This window comes from Trachemys scripta, chromosome 2, assembly GCF_013100865.1.
Source record: "Trachemys scripta elegans isolate TJP31775 chromosome 2, CAS_Tse_1.0, whole genome shotgun sequence".
Classification (NCBI taxonomy): Eukaryota; Metazoa; Chordata; order Testudines; family Emydidae; genus Trachemys; species Trachemys scripta.
In genome coordinates, this window is record NC_048299.1 from 28,589,152 (window position 1) to 28,607,373 (window position 18,222).

At 44.9% G+C, this 18,222-nt stretch overlaps 1 protein-coding gene and 1 long non-coding RNA gene across 3 annotated transcripts in view; one reads left to right on the forward strand and one right to left on the reverse strand.

The window, feature by feature from the left end:
- Positions 1-2,363: 2,363 nt before the first annotated feature.
- Positions 2,364-17,173, reverse strand: LOC117872078. Its single transcript, XR_004644399.1, has 3 exons — positions 14,034-17,173; positions 9,573-9,736; positions 2,364-3,158 (listed from the first exon to the last, which is right to left on the reverse strand). It is a non-coding gene; the product is annotated as an uncharacterized LOC117872078 (long non-coding RNA).
- EPC1 (enhancer of polycomb homolog 1) overlaps positions 10,535-18,222 on the forward strand; it is a 112,685-nt gene continuing 104,997 nt past the window's right edge. The window contains exons 1-2 of one of the 2 annotated variants that reach the window (XM_034760116.1): positions 10,535-10,672; positions 11,270-11,458. The gene's annotated coding sequence lies outside the window, so the exon portion shown is untranslated. Of the gene's footprint in view, positions 10,673-11,020; positions 11,459-18,222 lie in introns of those variants that run through there. The other variant, XM_034760115.1, reaches the window with a different exon arrangement.

The window sequence follows — 18,222 nt, forward strand, 5'->3', positions numbered from 1 at the left end:
GAACGCCCCGTCCCTGTCCCCTGATAATGGTGGAGGAGTTATCAGGGGACGGGGCATTCGCTACAGGCTGGCAGCATGAGCGGCTGCGGTCTGAGCCGAAGGAAAGATGGACGAGTTCCAGTCGGGGAAGGAGACTTCTTTTGTTGTTGATGAAGTGAGTAGCAACAGCAGCGGTGCACTGACCCCCCGCCCACATGGGCACCCCTCCTCCTCCTCGGCTGCTTCCGGGTTTTTCTTTTCTTTTTTTCACGGGCTGGCCTGCTGGCTCCCACCTCCCGGTGCTCCGGGCGGTCGGAGGAACGGGGCCGCGGGTTGGCTCCCACCACTCCAGGTGGCTGCAATCGGGGCTGCGGGCTGGCCTGCTGGCTCCCGGCAGAATGGGACCGCGGGCTCCCGGTGCTCCGGCCGGGACTCTGGCCCTGCGAGCGTGGCCGGGGGTCTGGTGCCCCAGACAGCGCTTCGGATGGGGAAGCGGGAAGGCCCTGCGCATGTGCCGCTCTGTCTTTCGGCGGCATTTTGGTGCATGCACAGGGCCGTCGAAATGCCACAGAAGGACCGGCACCTTTTTTCTCTGCCGCTCCTCCTCAGCTGCAACCCTGGCTATGCCACTGTAGAGAAGTACCCCTTTCTATTGAGATACTCCATTGCAAGATGATCCAGGGCCAAATTTGGGATATATGTGCCATCTATTGCCTTGCTGCACTTAGGGAATCCCATTGCCACAAAGCCGTCCACTATTTCATGCATATTTCCAAGAGTCACAGTCTTCCATAGCAGTATATGGTTAATGATCCTGCACATTTTTTATTTTTATTTTTATTTAATTTATTTATTTTATATTTGCATTCATGCAGCCCCAGAGGTGGACTTCCCAATTCCAAACTGATTTGCGACCGATCAGTAGCACGCTGGAGTTGCCAGCTTCCACACAGCAATGGCCATGCACTTCTCCACTGAGAAGGCTGCTCTCATTTTGGTGTCTTTATGCCACAGTGTTGAGATGATCTCCACACACAGTTCCAGGAAGGTGGCTTTCTGCATCTGAAAGTTCTGCAGTCACTGCTTGTTATCCCAGATGCACATAATGATGCAATCCTGCCACTCAGTGCTTGTTTCCTGATCCCAAAAGTGCTGATCCACCATGAGCAGCTGATCCGTGAATGCCAAAAGTAATCTGGTGTTGTTTCTTTCCATGGCACACAGCAGGTCATAAGCCTCAGATTTCTGTTCAGATTAGGAGCTCATGATATACTACATGACCATCCACAATGTGTTCATAACAGTGATCACAACAGTAGAGAGCAGTGCAGGATTCATCCTTTCAGACAGAGATAGAGGGCGCACAGTAAACAGGAGCCATTGAAAAATGGTGAGAAATGCAGTCGGAAGCCCATGGAATGATGGGAAAGAAAAAAACTGCATCTTGGGATGTTGAGCCAGCACCCATGATGCATTGCGATCCACTCCGCCTTCCCACAACTCCTAGATGCAGAAGGTGGCAAGTAGCATAGTGGAATAGCTATCCACAGTGCACTGCTCTCACTGTCGATGCTAGAGCACCAACTGTGGATGCGCTCAGCTAACAGGAGGAGCATTGTGTGAACATGCACAAGCAATGTAATTATAGTGGGCTTTGATCATCAGCATAACTTGCGTTGACAAAACTCTGTAGTGTAGACAAGGCCTAAGATTCACTTAATGTAAGTCTCCACTGATGAAGGTAAGTGCCCAGAGCATTCATGTTCTGGCTGAGTGACCCTTCGATATAATGTAGGTCATTAACCACATCAGCATGACAGATGTCATCCACATATATGTACTTATTGACCTTAGTTGTTGGTAGATCATAAGTATATATGTTAAAAAAGATAGGAGCCCTGGGTGGCGGGTGAACCCCTGCTTTGGGGAGGCTAAACCCGCCCCTTCCGCACAAGCTCCCCCTCCCCCCGACGCCAGACTCGCAAACTCCCCTCAAACAGGAGAAATCCTGAGGGGCCCTCCCATGACCAGGGGAACCCTGGCCCGCCCCCCCCCCAAGCACTAGGCTGAGCCACTGCCCCCCCAAGCACCAGGCTGAGCTGCCGGGCCAGCCCCAGCGCCGGGCCGAGCCTCCCACTCCTGTGACCCTGAAGGTCCTCTTCTGGCCAAACCCAGGCCGAGCCGCCAGCCTCCCGAGTGCCAGGCCAGCCCCCAAGGACCAGGCTGGCCCCCCCAAGTGCCAGCCTCTCCTGCCCCTGAAGGACCCCCACCCCGGTTGAGCCGCCAGTCGAAGCACCCAGCCAAGGCTCCTCACTCCCCCACCCGCCACTGGCTCTCTGCGTCCCTCCTCACTCCTCTGTCTCCAAGGAGGAGGGACGCCGCGAGCAGCAGGGACCTTTGATGGGGGGGAGTGGAGGTGACATGGCAGGCAGGCAGGCAACAGCAGGCGGTGGGGGCCTTCAGGAAAGGGTGGGCGGGGCCACCGTGGCCCAGGTATTATACCCACTGCCCATAGGAGCTAGAATGGATCCTTGCAGGAGTCCATTACGGAAACAGTTGAGCCAGCTGACTTGGCCTCCATCTTGTAAGATGACACTCCAATTCATTATAATTTTCATGAAGAACTACACCTTGGGCTTACAGGAATAGCCTGCAACAACTTGGTGGTCAGCCCCTCTTGCCAGACATTATCATATGCAGTTTAACAGATCAACCAATACAGTGCCAACTTTCTTGCCCTTCTCAAAGGCATCTTTGATGTCTTGTGTTAGCCAAATAACTTGATCTCGGGTACACCATTCTCATCTAAAGCCAGCTTAAACAAAGGGCAGTTGTGGTTCGATAACCTCATTGATGCACATCAGAATCAGTCTTTCCATAAGCGCATATGTGACACAAATGAAAGAGGTTGGTCAGTAGCTCTTGAGAGCTTTCAGTGGCTTTCTTGGTTTCGGAATGGCTATGACCTTTGCCCCGCTCCCGTTTTTTGGGAGGCAATTTTATTGGAAACATCGATTGAACCGAAGCAGCCAGCTTTTCGGACTAGGTAAAGTAAGGAACTCCATAGGGATACAATCCTGGAGCCTTTCCTGTTTTCATAAGCTTTATGGGCTGGTCCAGCTCTTAGTATGAAAAAGGCGCCATCAAGTTTGAAGCCACGCTGGAAGTCTGCCATCTCTCTGAAACATTAGAGAGACAAGGTGGGTGAGGTAATATCTTTTATAAGCACATTAAGCAGCAATAAACAAATTACATCATACTTCTTTAAGATGTACACCTATTTGGGAACCAAGACATTAGTTATATCATTAAGGATGAATGCACAAGGTCTAGGCTCGGTCACATTATGATGAGCAGAATCAGAATGAGCTGCTTCCTCTGTAAGGAAGTTCTTCCTCATAATTCAACCTGATGAGACATTGCCTGGCTTTGAGTTGCCATCCTATTTCTGGTGCTAGCTCAACCATTTTAGAGGTGGGGCAGGGAAGTGTGCAGCAAATGACCACATCTGGGGACTCAGAAACAGCCATCTGTGTAACTGTGGTACAGTTGAGGATGCTGTATACCTCCTGAATGGCTACTCATCTCATGCTACTGTAACCCACACACCTCCTGGGTGTGGTGTTCTGTCCCATCTAGTGGCACTGAGACCACTTATAGAGCAATTAATGAGTCTGCTCTACAACCTTAGCTAACAGCCCGTTTGCTTTTAGCTCACATGGTAGAGCAGGGGTGAACAAACTTTTTGGCCCGAGGGTCACATCGAGGAATAGAAATTATATGGCGGGCCATGAATGCTCACAAAATTGGGATTGGTGTGTGGGAGGGGGTGAGGGCTCTGGTTGGGGGTGCGGGCTGGGGGGGTGTAGGAGGGTGTTGGGGGTGTAGGAGGGTGCTCTGGGCTGGGACCGAGGGGTTCAGAGCAGGCCGGGCTCTAACTTTTTTGCTGCCCCAAGCAAAAAAAAAGAGTGCCGCCCTCCATAGCGCCGCCATAACACACCCCCTCAGCACCACGCCACCCCCCTCCGCGTGGAGCACCGCACCGCCGAACCCCCCCCAGCGCCATGCTGCCAACCCCCCCCAGCCCCCTGCGAAGCGCCGCACCGCCGAACACGCCAGCCCCCCGTGGAGCACCGCCGAACCCCCCAGCCCCCCACGGAGCACTGCCGAACCCCCCCAGAACCTCCCAGCCCCCCGCGGAGCACTACCAAACCTCCCAGCCCCTCGCGGAGCACCACCAAACCTCCCAGCCCCCCGCGGAGCGCCGCTGAACACCCCCCCACCGCAGAGCGCTGCGCCGCCGATCCCTCCCACCGCCACACACACCTCCCGCCGAGCGCCGCTAAACACCCCCACCGCCGAGCCGCGCTGCCGAACACCCCCCACACGTGGAGCGCCCCACCGCGCCGCTACCCCCCCCCGGAGCACCGCTGCTGAATCCCCCCCCCCAGCCGCCAAAACAAAAACAACCCACCCCACCCCCAGCGCCGCCCGACCGAACCCCCTCCCCAAAAAAACAAAAAACCCTGAGCGCCCCCTGCTACCCCAAGATTGGCCGCCACTTACCAGGTGCCACCCCAAGCATGTGCTTGGTCGGCTGGTGCCTGGAGCCGGCCCTGGTTCGGAGGGCGAGAGGGAGAATCAGGGCTGGGGCGGGGTGCAGGTTGCAGCTGGGGGTGCAGGCTGGGGATGAGAGGTTTGTGGTGCAGAAGGGTGCTCTGGGCTGGGATCAAGGAGTTTGGAGAGTGGGAGGGGAATCAGGGCTGGGGCAGAGGGTTGGAGCATGGGGAGAGGCTCAGGGGTGCAGGCTCCAAGCGGCGCTTACCTCAAGCAGCTCCTGGAAGCAGTGGCATATTCCTTCTCCGGCTCCTACACAGAGGTGTGGCCAAGCGGCTCTGCATGCTGTCCCATCCGCAGGCACCACCGCTGCAGCTCCCATTGGAGCGTCGGAGGGGGCCATTGGAGCACGTAGGAGCCAGAGCGGGGCCATGCTGTGGCTTCCGGGAGCCGTGTGGTGCTGCCCCCAACCCTGTGCCCCAGCTGGAGTACTGGAGCAGGGCTGAGCCACGTGATGCGACCCTGATCCAGCACCCTGGCCTGAGCAGAGCCGAGCCACATGGTGTGGCCCTGACCCAGCACGCCAGCCGGAGCACCGGAGTGGGGCTGAGCGCGTGGTGCGGCCTCCCACCCAGTGCCCCAGCTGGAGTGGGGCCGAGCCACGTGGTGTGGCCTCCAACCCCACTCCCCAGTGGGAACTTGCGGGCCAGCTTAAAATGGCTTGCGGGCCAGATCCAGCCCGCGGGCCATAGTTTGCCCACCCCTGCAGTAGAGGCTCATGCACTAAGCTCTAGAGGCCCTAGGTTCGATCCTGTCCGCCAACAACCGGGGTCTGTCGGCGTTACACTACTCTACCAGGAAGACTTTTCAGACTGCACATTGCTGACCCTGAAACTTTTGAATAGCTAAAACATGTATGATGTCTACCTAACCCCTTTTGACATTTTTATCTTTTTTGACTTATACATCTGTTTTATCTCCCAACTTTATATTTTGTATTTTGGACCTTTTCCACCTTTACTGTATTGTTTGTGCATTCACTAATAGGTACCATTTAAGTCCCAGATAATCAGTGCTTAGGTCTTTGTGGACACTCTGAACAGGAATGAATTTTACCTCAAAAGTGAATTTATTAAAGAGAATCTTGTACAAAGAGTAATCTTTTTATCTATATATATCTGTATTTATTTATCAGTACAATTATGTCCAACTTAGATAAACATTCTAGTGATTTTAGATAAGAAGATGCTAATAAGGTTAAAGCCTGGGATCTGTTTTAAATGCATTAGGGTACTGAGCTGAAGAAACAGTTCTCTTCATAGATGCTTTGGAAGATCCATGGTGCAAATTCTTGCAATTTACATAAGTTTGCCATACTTCAGCTACTGCCAAGGTAGGCAAGCTCAGAAGACCACTTAATAATAATAAGACGTAGTTCTATGTTATAGTTTTGTTTCTCCAGTTGCAATAAAATGATAAATTACACCTATAGTCTGAAAAGTTACTGAAACTGGCTTTGTGAGCCTCCTTGTATATTGTCTTTTGACTTATTTCAGCTCAAATCTACTCAGTTTACAAGTAAAATAAATGAGCTTTCTACTTATCAGCAGTGCAAAATCAGTTGTGTTCTTTCTGGCTCACACATCACCCCCAGTAATAAAAATTCTGCAATTGGAGCCTAGTCATTAATTCTATTAAAAATGCATAAACCAAAATACAATTTGACTAGCTCTCCTAAAGAATTGTCTATATAGCACGCACTAATAGGAGGAAAAGGTAACAAAACCTTTTGTTTGTATGTGATGCAAGCAGATGGAACTCGAAACATATAAAGGGAGCAGAGAGATTGAGTAAAAAGATGTTATTTGTACACACACACTTTTCTGTGTACACTTTAATCTAATTCTGAATCTATAGCAGGTTTGTTTTCTTGTTTCAGTGGAGGGTACTCTATGCTCTCTGCCTTTTGAGTAGAAACTCCCCATGTCAACTCTCAAAGTTCCATATTAACACCAAACTTTCACTGGACACAACTCACAAAGGAAACCAGTACAGGAGGGATATAGCAACATAGCACACTTTGGAATCACTCCTAGCAATAAGAAAATTGATTTAGGGATGAATTGCGGCAATTTGCAAAGCACAAGGATATACTTAATGCATCTTTCTTTACTAAAGTCATACATATAACAGACACATTTGCACTGTATATTTCAATCATCATCTCAGTTGAAAACAGTTTGGCATTTTACATTTCATATTGACTATTTTTTAAAAAAACTGCTAATTTAACATAAGAACATAAGAACGGCCGTACTGGGTCAGACCAAAGGTCCATCCAACCCAGTATCCTGTTTACCAACAATGGCCAATGCCAGGTGCCCCAGAGGGAGTGAACTTAACAGGTAATGATCAAGTGATCTCTCTCCTGCCATCCATCACCACCCTCTGACAAACAGAGGCTAGGGACACCATTCCTTACCCATCCTGGCTAACAGCCATTAATGGACTTAACTTCCATGAATTTATCCAGTTCTCTTTTAAACCCTGTTATAGTCCTAGCCTTCACAACCTCCTCAGGCAAGGAGTTCCACAAGTTGACTGTGCACTGTGTGAAGAAGAACTTCCTTTTGTTTTAAACCTGCTGCCCATTCATTTCATTTGGTGGCCCCTAGTTCTTATATTATGGGAACAAGTAAATAACTTTTCCTTATTCACTTTCTCCACATCACTCATGATTTATATATCTCTATCATATCCCACCTTAGTCTCCTCTTTTCCAAGTTGAAAAGTCCTAGCCTCTTTAATCTCTCCTCATATGGGACCCATTCCAAACCCCTAATCATTTTAGTTGCCCTTCTCTGAACCTTTTCTAATGCCAGTATATCTTTTTTGAGATGAGGAGCCCACATCTGTACGCAGTATTCAAGATGTGGGTGTACCATGGATTTATGTAAGGGCAATAAGATATTCTCCGTCTTATTCTCTATCCCCTTTTTAATGATTCCTAACATCCTGTTTGCTTTTTTGACTGCTGCTGCACACTGCATGGACATCTTCAGAGAACTATCCATGATAACTCCAAGATCTTTTTCCTGATTAGTTGTAGTTAAATTAGCCCCCATCATATTGTATGTATAGTTGGGGTTGTTTTTCCCAATTATCCACATTAAATTTCATTTGCCATTTTGTTGCCCAATCACTTAGTTTTGTGAGATCTTTTTGAAGTTCTTCACAGTCTGCTTTGGTCTTAACTATCTTGAGCATTTTAGTATCATCTGCAAACTTTGCCACCTCACTTTTTACCCCTTTCTACAGATAATTTATGAATAAGTTGAATAGGATTGGTCCTAGGACTGACCCTTGGGGAACACCACTAGTTACCCCTCTCTATTCTGAAAATTTACCATTTATTCCTACCCTTTGTTCCCTGTCTTTTATCCAGTTCTCAATCCATGAAAGGATCTTCCCTCTTATCCCATGACAACTTAATTTACGTAAGAGCCTTTGGTGAGGGACCTTGTCAAAGGCTTTCTGGAAATCTAAAATATATCATGGATAGCCAACATACTTCACAAGCACCTCACACTGTCTTAATAATAATAATAATCTTACACTTATGTAATACCTTTCATCCCAAGAACCACAAAGAACTTTACAAATCTGTAGCATCCACTACTGCAAGACAGCTACCAGAGATGGGGTAGAACACAGAAGCTGTTTAACAAACCTTATTAATGTTAAATGATGGTTTAGGGCAGGGAATAATGGAGATTGCAGGAGGTAAGGTTGCATGGCTCAGAGAACTAATAAAAGAAATCTTTTAATTCTAGGTTGCCAGTTTTGACATGACAAAACTTGATAGTGACCAAAATTTGTAGTCAACTGAGGCCTGTTTGGTACCTGTGCTCAGTGAGTTGGTGGTTTCAGTCCAGAGCAGGGGTGGGCAAACTTCTTGGCCTGAGGGCCACATCTGGGTATGGAAATTGTATGGTGGGCCATGAAAGCTCACAAAATTAGGAATTGGGGTATGGGAGAGGGTGAGGGCTCTGGGTATGGCCAGAAATGAGGAATTCAGGGTGTGGGAGGGGGCTCCAGACTGGGGCAGGGGGTTGGGGTGCAGGCTCTGGAGTGGGGCTGGGTATGAGGGGTTGGGGTGCAAGAGGGTGCTCTGGCCTGGGAACAAGGGGCTCAGTGGGCAGGAGGGGGATCAGGACTAGGGCAGGGGGTTGGGGCGCAGGAAGGGATCAGGGGTGCAGGCGCCAGGTGACGCTTACCTCAAGCAGCGGCATGTCCCCTCTATGGCTCCTATGCAGAGGCACGGCCAGGAGGCTCTGCACGCTGCCCCGTCCACAAGCGCCACCTCTGCAGCTCCCATTGGCTGCGGTTACTGGCCAATGGGAGTTGCAGAGCCAGCGCTTGGAGTGGAGGCAACATATGGAGGCCCCTGGCTGCCCCTTTGCATAGGAGCCGGAGTGGGGTCATGCTGCTGCTTACAGGAGCCCACGCAGAGCGGGGCAAGCCCCAGACGCCGCTCCCCGGCAGGAGCTCGAGGGCCGGATTAAAACGTCTGACGGGTCGGATGTGGCCCCGGCTCGTAGTTTGCCCACCCCTAGTCCAGAGTCTAGTAAACAAGTTTTTCTATAATAAAAATCCACCACAATAATTAGCACTAACCAGTTTCATGAACACTGAATTCACTAAATAAATAATAATAATAATAATAATAAAAAATAGGCAGAACATAGTCATCCACACTAGCTCTCAACTACACCACCTTTATTCCTTCAAAAAGTGTCATGACTTTTTTCATAACACAAATTGATCATGAGCCATTTTATTTATCCTCCAAAACAAGGCAATTTTTGAAATCTGTGACCTAGGAATGGGAGTGGGAGGTGAGTCAGGAAAAAAATCCATCCACCCCACTGAGTCATTTCCAGTGCCTCTAAGAAGGAATTAGAGGGGAAGGGGAAAGGAATCTATATCTACAACTTTTCATATGACATTGAATTAGGCTCAGCAAGTCTGGCAACCTCTCGTCTTGTCTCCCACTTCAAATGTTGCTGTATTTCAGGGAAGCCTTTAAACTGACATCTTGATCACATTTTGGTCATTGAGGACTCAATCAACTTCCACTAATGTAAATAGAAAGACTTCATGGGAGTTGAGTCAGGCCCTATGGATCCCAGGGAACTGTCTGCAACAAGAGAGGTGCAAGTGTCAAATAGCATCATAGTTCAACTATGGGTTAAACATTTTAAATTATTCATGAGCAAATTTGATTTGAATGTGCAATCATTTCCCTTTAAATTTTTGTTCTAAATTAATTTTAAAAAGCTATACGCTGCAAAAATACACAAGTCATTATTAAGTAAAAAAAAATCCGGATTATTTCATAAAAAACATAATTCACCTACATTACATTAAGCCATAAGTATAAATAACATACAAGAATACAAAATGCTTTTTTATGTGCAAGGGGCCTACATTACAGTTACCGTGGGAACCATACATTGAATGTCTTGCCTTTTGTGTATTTAAATTCTCACTATAGCATTGAATAAGTTAGGTTTTTTTTAAATTTTGTGCTGAATATTAGAGTGTTAGAATTTGCCTTCATTTCAACAACACAGTTACAGCCACTGAGTACCTGACTCAGCTCACAGATAAAGAGCCACAGCATCAAATTTCCCAACCCACTTAATTTGAAAGCCTGCCAAAATAGGTGAAAGACCTTATAAATATGTAAAGCAGGAAGTTCAAATAACACAGTCTTGGAAACGTCCAGTGATTGATTCCCTTTTAAAACAATAAAAATCCCTGAGAAATGAGGACATTTGTAAATATTCCTCACCATCCAAGATGCCTAATGGTGTCATATGGAGTTTAGACTGTGCATTGTACTTTTAGTATTGATTTTATTTTGGATTTCTACCACTTCCTTGAGGCCAAGGGGAGGCACAGTGGGAGGATCCAAAAAACTCAGTGCCACAGCCATTTTGTTTGTGGGCAGCATGGTAAAATTCTGTCAGTCAGTATAAGGAGGGGTTTTTAAACAGTATTTATGGAAAAACTAATCCTGCCATAATGGATGTATCTGTTGAAATTAATATTATTTTAATTCTTTTATAAGGTAGGTTTTTAGATTTATAAAAAACTGAATATTCTCTGGGATGTAAGCCTTCCAATATCAAGGAGTCATGGATTTTGTTTCAGGCATGACTGGCTTTCTTAGATTCTGTAATATTGTTAAACCATCATAACGTTGATACATTTATTTTAAAATTGCATGAGATGTCTGGGAAACGTTGATTAATGTGTTTCTTGGTAAAAACTTGCTTAAGGGAAGTAGACGGAAAAATGGCAAAGCCTCTGGCTGAAAAGGACTGAATTATTTCTGTGGGCTTTTTAAAGAGGTTTTTACTGAAATAGCAATGTAGACTCTTGAAAGAACTTCTTGTTTTGCATTTCACTAAATATCAAGCATAGACTTTGGTGATTTTGTTGGCTGTGTGTTTAAAATTCAAGTGTAAAATGGCACACTGCATTTTTTTTTCCAGGCTGCAGAAGGGGGAGAGCGGGGGATAGTGCAGACTGTAGGGACACTGCCCTCCTAACCAATCAGAACACGCCTGTTTGCCATTACAAAGTTGTTAACCCCAGAGTCTTCTGGCTCCTGCTGCTTTTAATCTTTTTTGGATATTTCTCCGATTTTTCCAAACGCCCACAGAGCCTCAGGAAAACCTCTTAATTCAACCAGCGATCATGGAAGAAAGTACCACTTTCTATTTACAAAATATTCTAAAGATGTTTGGATATCGCTTTGCTGCATGGAGATGGCTGTTTGTAGGGGAACAAGTATACAGCCTATATTGTTACAGTCATTTTGCAAGGACTATCATCTCTGCCGCTTCTAAAGGTAAGTTTGTAAAAAAAAATTTTGTTGCTACATTTTTGCGATTAATATCTGTCATAAAGGATTTTCGTTATGTTACTGAACCAAATGTATCTTTGTGTTTTTCTTTACCTTTGATCTCGTGCGTATTCCACCCAACGCTGTCTAGTTATTTTCGACAATTAAAAAACAGTCAGTTTTGTTTCCGTTTTTAAGGTTTAATATATTTGAAGCACAACTACACTTCAATTATTGCGAGATGTATGAGAACTCAAATATTTTTAAGATGGACTTGTTTTGTAAGGAGAGATAAATGCATCGCTATATCTATATATTATCTACACACACAATTTATAAATATAATGGATTGGCTAATTTATGTAGGGATATATTATCTTTATATATTTATTGTGGCTGTAGCTAAAATAGTTTTTTATGCCGTTTCTGATAGCTCTTGATGGATTACTTTGATTCAAACTACAGGGGGGAAAAACTGCCCTTGGTATATGAAGGTGGAGATTGACATAACTTAATATAAACCCTGTTATGTCTGTTTCTAAACAGTGGCCTTTTTATTTGAAAATGAGCTCTCTTACAGCACTCAGCTTAAAGCCATATTTATATAAAGGCTCCTATTTAGCCACACTTCACAGAGATGTCTTGTTTTTCTCCGAGAAGGTGCATTTGGGAGACATTTTGTAATTTTTGGCATTTTTCTAGGCGCATTTTTTTTCACACGGTGGGAGATCTTTTTTGTTTTGCATTGATCTGTGTTGGTGGCGCTGTGGTGCTCTTAAACAATGTATGTCCGTTTCACTAAGAGAAAGGGGGTTGGGAGAGAAGGTGGGGCAAGATTTGATCTATTGTATCTTTTCATTTTCTTTTATCAAAGTAGGAGCAGTTTAGTCGGAGGGATCATTAAACTGTGTTATTTAAATATTGGGTGAACTGTGGATCGGAACAAACATTTCGTCACAGCCTCTCGCGTTTTTGTGTAATGAGAAAAGGGAGGTTTTTTTTTTAATCCTGTCTCTAGATCAGTTTTCTTTTCTTCAGTAAGATTTTAGCCCCACCCCTAAAATGATCTTGCAGTGGCTTCAAATGAAAATGTTTGAAACCATTTTACATATACATACTTTGGGGAAGGTTTTGGTATAAATTTACAGTGCTAGTAGTCCACTGTCTGCCAGTTGTGAAGTTAAACATTATTTTCATAGTTGATAGTTAAATATTAAGGGCCCTATTTCTCTATTCCTTGCACATACAAATCTTCTAGAGGGTCTTTGGGAGTTTGTTCATGAATAAGGGATTAGGCCCGTTGTTTAATGTTCCATATTTTCTATATGGAATGTAAAACCTACAATAGTTTTCTTCCAAATTCTGAAACAGATGCATTTAGGGTTTTCTTTGCTTTGTTTAATTTCTATTTTGTAATTAGAGCAGGAGTAGACAAAAACATTACATTAATTTTTTCTTATACTATTGAAAAGACTGCAAATAGTCAAATCTTTATAGGGCACAAAAGACATGCATTGTTATCTGCAAACCTCTGTATTGTACTTATAAGAAAAGTAAAAGCTCAGTGGGACGATACAGTCAGGCCTTAGATATGTATACTTAAAGCAAAATAAAATGTTTAAAAACCACTAGTTCATTGTTTGGGTTTGAAGTAATCAGAACACAGCCTAGAAAACGCAACAGGTTAACCAATACATTTAAGTGTGGAGAACAATAAAGATTTTTTTTTTTTAAAGGAATCAATTTGCCTATTTATTTGGAGTATTTTTGTGTAATTGATTGTTTATAACTTGACTTATGCACATGCTTTATATATACAATTTTAAAGAATAAATTTGATGCTTGTCACATTTACAAATTATAAAATTGTTGCATCAGAAATACTTTAGAATATATCTTCTAGAATGGGGTCTCTCTGTCCCTCTAAACAGAATTTTACTGATCCTCTAAACTTTTATCTAAAGGTCTAAATGCATATTTAAAACATATTTACTTACTAAATGTCTTTTCTAATAATCTGAATATATTTAGATATTTAATTTGAGGACACAAGTACTACTGTTCTTAATTTGGGGAGAAACTCATAGATTCTAGGACTGGAAGGGACCTCGAGAGGTCATCGAGTCAAGTCCCCTACCCTCATGGCAGGACCAAAAACTGTCTAGACCATCCCTGTGATATAATTTACATATGGACAGTTTAAACAAAGCAATGTATGTGAGGGATTGCTTCACTTGACTGGTTGGCTCAGGGAAGTGCAGTCTGAACCTTTCTTTGCTCAGTAGGGACATCTGCATCCCAGGAGATAGTGAGCAGGTCTCTAAGGTGCCACAAGTACTCCTGTTTTTTTAGGGGTCAAACAGCTGCCCTCCCCTGGAGCTTCTGCCAGGAAAAGTCAGCTTTACGCAGCAGTCAAGGCTCCAAAAATGCCCCACTGACAAAGGCTGGAAATTGGAATATTGTATCAGTGCATCTTTTAGCCTCCCTAGATATAATACTCTGTTTCTGAGACTGCACTAATCTGTTCTGGGCCTTCTGAGCTAGTAAAGATTGTTGGTACTTTGCATCATTTAGACCTCACCTGTGGATGGACTTTTTGCTGCCCAAGATCAGCAGAAGCAGTTATTTATTGTTCTTGCATCAGCGAAAAGTGATTATGAATCATCCTGTAAATAATACAATTGCACCATCATTTTAGTAATATACAATGGACATTTTGAGATGACTTTATAAGTGACTCATTTGCATCATGTGTAGACTGCAGTAGAAATTTACTAAATGTAGTTTCATTCAAGAATATTTTTATAACTGTGTGTTTAAAAAATCAACGTTTGACAAATAATCAGTAAGTCCGTAGCCAAAAAATTTCTCATACTTGCTGACAATTCTCAAAATACACAAAGGTTTTGGAAGGATGTGGATATTATCACCTTCCAGAACCCCTATTTTGAGAAGTAGAACTAATGCAAATAGTGGCAGATTTTAGAGTTAGCACTCTGTTGAGATGAATACAGGCAGTTTATATCTCTGTTGTTTATAGCTGTTGACAGAGGACAACTGTGCGCCATCTGGTCACCTTCAGAAAAATTAGAAACTTAACTTTTTTTTATTTAAATGAAATCTTAACTTATACCCAAAAAAATGGGCAAATTTCATCCTACTTACCACCAGCAATTGCATTTAACAAAAATAAGTCAACAAATCAGCTTTCTACTGTATTATCTATATTATACTTTATGATGAATTTTCTGAGATGTGACTTCTGCCCTTGTAGACATTGGCTGTTCCTCCTTTTGTCAGACAGACAAGGAGTGCTGCTTGAGGATTTTGGCATCTAATCCTCCTTCTCCTGGCTCGAGTCCCCAGTTTTTCCTGCCAGGACAACAGCAGAGGTGCTCCACCTTACCTCAGCCAGGCTATGATTCATCACACAGCAGAAGCAGAAAAAGCAGGCAAAAGAAGAAAGTTCTGCCTGCTTCTCCTGCTCCGGCATACTGCACCAGTCCATAGTGTGGCCAGTCTGCATATTGTGACCATGCCCATGTTGACTTGCAGTAGTCAACAATGGGAATGCTACCAGGTGGGAACTAGATGAATACTCCATTTTTCCCAGCCCAGTAGGACTAATAACTGCCTCAGTGAAGCCAGCAAGGGGACAGTGAGGAGGATGAATTCCAAGTAAAGATGCAGGAAAGGGATGTTTGTTTCTTCTTTTGCCTTCTTTCCATTCAGTGGGGGCCCAGAGCTTAGTTTAATGAGGACTATCCAGCCTTGTTGCTTCATCTTTGTGGGAATGCCCTTCTTATTCAATACCCATGCCCATAAAATAGCCTAAGTGAGGGCCCTGATCTTCTGCATGTACAGCCACCTCCTCAGTTCTCTTCAGAGACTTTCTTGAGACTACGTCGGACAAGAATCTCTGAGCTCAGTTTAACAAATTCAATCTGACTGGGATCTCTCCATCATCTCCCAAAAGTTGGCCCATAGGAACCTCTCCAGGTGTCTTCTAGTGGCAAACAACATGACCCAAGACTCCATTCAGGTAAGAGCCAGCATCCTGACTTCCTCAGTGCTACCTCACCCAGTTTTCTGGGTTCTTCCTTTGAGAGAGGACATGTCCTCACAGCTCAGACTCTTGGCTCTTAAGGGTCCATTCCAAGACTCCTTGATTTCACTCTCAACAGTTTTCAGAAAAAGAAACCTCTCTCCCTACTCTATCAAGCCACTTGAGCAAGACTCCATTTCTCTCCTTCCTTGTCTCATAGAAGACGTTTCTTCCCCAGTGTTCTCCAGTTTACCACATGTCCAACAGTGACAAGTGCCAACAAGTGGTCCTTCTGAAAAACAGACTTCAAACTGGACTCTTTGGGTAAGGAGGACATACTTAGAACCTATTATTTTTCTCTTGCCTCAGAATGGCAGATCCTAGGAGGAAGGATTTCCTGCATGTCTGCTCCAGCATCAGACTGGATGCATAGATCCTTTGAGTAGTTCAGGAGCACTACTTAATAGATATCCTCTACTTTCATCAGACTAGACGAGAGCTGAAGTAGCTGAAACCTTCTCCCATCTTCTCTAGACTGAGTCCATCACACCTTTCTCCCTAGACCTATTGGGCAAAGTGATCTACTCAAGATATTTTGTAGCCCACAAGAGGTCCAATTATTTGTGGTTATTCTAGATTTGATATGGTTTAACAAATTCATAACCAATTAATGGCTTAATATAGAATTTGTGATTCATCCTGGCAGTGACCAATGAGGAGGAATTCTTGGCATCCATTGACTTCAAGGGAGTGCATCTACGCATCACCGTGGCTCCAGATCATCCGAATTTCTTCAGGTTCTTAATCAGACAGCATGCTTCAGTGAATCATATTGCATTACCATTGGGCATGCCTCTGCCTCTTGGACCTTCTTCAGGATGATGGCAGTAATGTCAACTGCATAATCCCTTATCTGGGTTGACTTGCTCATGTGAGTCCAGTTCCTCCAGGAGGCCAATGAGGTATTAAATAAATCTTTTTGTCCATTTGAAGCTTTGGGGCTCATAATGAATCAGAACAAGAGCTTCTTGATCCTTTCCCAAAGGTTCACCCATCTCGAGCAGTGATAACCACAAATAACAGAAAAGCGCTGCCATCTCCGGGAGGGATTAAAAAGCTGAAGATGCAGATCTGGGCCTGTCAGCATATGAGACACACATCTATCAGGAATTACATGTGCTTTCTGGAGACCATGGTGTGCTGCCAAGACCTGATGTCCTGGTGTCAGTGGCTCTCCGCTCCTGCAACAGTTCCTCCTCTTGTTGCTTCAAACCACCAATGAAATCAAATTGAAGGTCCCCATGTCAGTGAAGATATCTCTGACCTGGTGACTGGACAGTTCTAATTTCCTAAAAGAGTCCCTCCTGCACAATTTTCCTTTTCCCTGAAACTTCCCATCAATTCCAGTGCCAACTTGAGGAGATGGAGTACTAACTCTCCCATAAGATTATTTCAGGGGCCTGGCCCCACGAATAAGGATGTTTCATATTATATTATATTATAACTCTGGGCAGTCAGACGTTCTTTGAGGCAATCTACAAGGCAACATGTCCTGATGGGATTGGACAATATGGTTGTAGTAGTCTATTTGAATCACCTATGAGGAACCTACTTGGCAGCCGGTATCAAGCGGAGTGCCCCAAGGGTCGGTCCTGGGGCCGGTTTTGTTCAATATCTTCATTAATGATCTGGAGGATGGCATGGACTGCACTCTCAGCAAGTTTGCAGATGACACTAAACTGGGAGGAGTGGTAGATATGCTGGAGGGTAGGGATAGGATACAGAGGGACCTAGACAAATTAGATGATTGGGCCAAAAGAAACCTGATGAGGTTCAACAAGGACTAGTGCAGAGTCCTGCACTTAATGAATGGGATGCTTCCGTCCTGTTACAGACTATGGACCGAATGGCTAGGAAGCAGTTCTGCAGAAAAGGACGTACGGGTTACAGTGGACGAGAAGCTGGATATGAGTCAACAGTTTGCCCTTGTTGCCAAGAAGGCTAATGGCATTTTGGGCTGTATAAGTAGGGGCATTACCAGCAGATCGAGGGACGTGATCATTCCCCTCTATTCGGCATTGGTGAGGCCTCATCTGGAGTCCTGTGTCCAGTTATGGGCCCCACACTACAAGAAGGATGTGGAAAAATTGGAAAGAGTCCAGCGGAGGGCAACAAAAATGATCAGGGGGCTGGAGCACATGACTTATGAGGAGAGGCTGAGGGAACTGGGATTGTTTAGTCTGCAGAAGAGAAGAATGAGGGGAGATTTGATAGCTGCTTTCAACTACCAAAGAGGATGGATCTAGACTGTTCTCAGTGGTACCAAATGACAGAACAAGGAGTAATGGTCTCAAGTTGTAGTGGGGGAGGTTTAGGTTGGATATTAGGAAAAACGTTTTCACTAGGAGGGTGGTGAAGCACTGGAATGGGTTACCTAGGGAGGTGGTGGAATCTCCTTCCTTAGAGGTTTTTAAGGTCAGGCTTGACAAAGCCCTGGCTGGGATGATTTAGTTGGGAATTGGTCCTGCTTTGAGCAGGGGGTTGGACTAGATGACCTCCTGAGGTCCTTTCCAACCTGATATTCTATGAACCAAGAACCAGCACCCCCTGAAGTAGACCATCCTACTGTATTACTAGGCAGAGAAAAACTACGGATCTCTGAAGGCACTTTGTATACCTCACTATCCATGCTGACTGATTCAACTGGACTTAGAACCACCCAGAC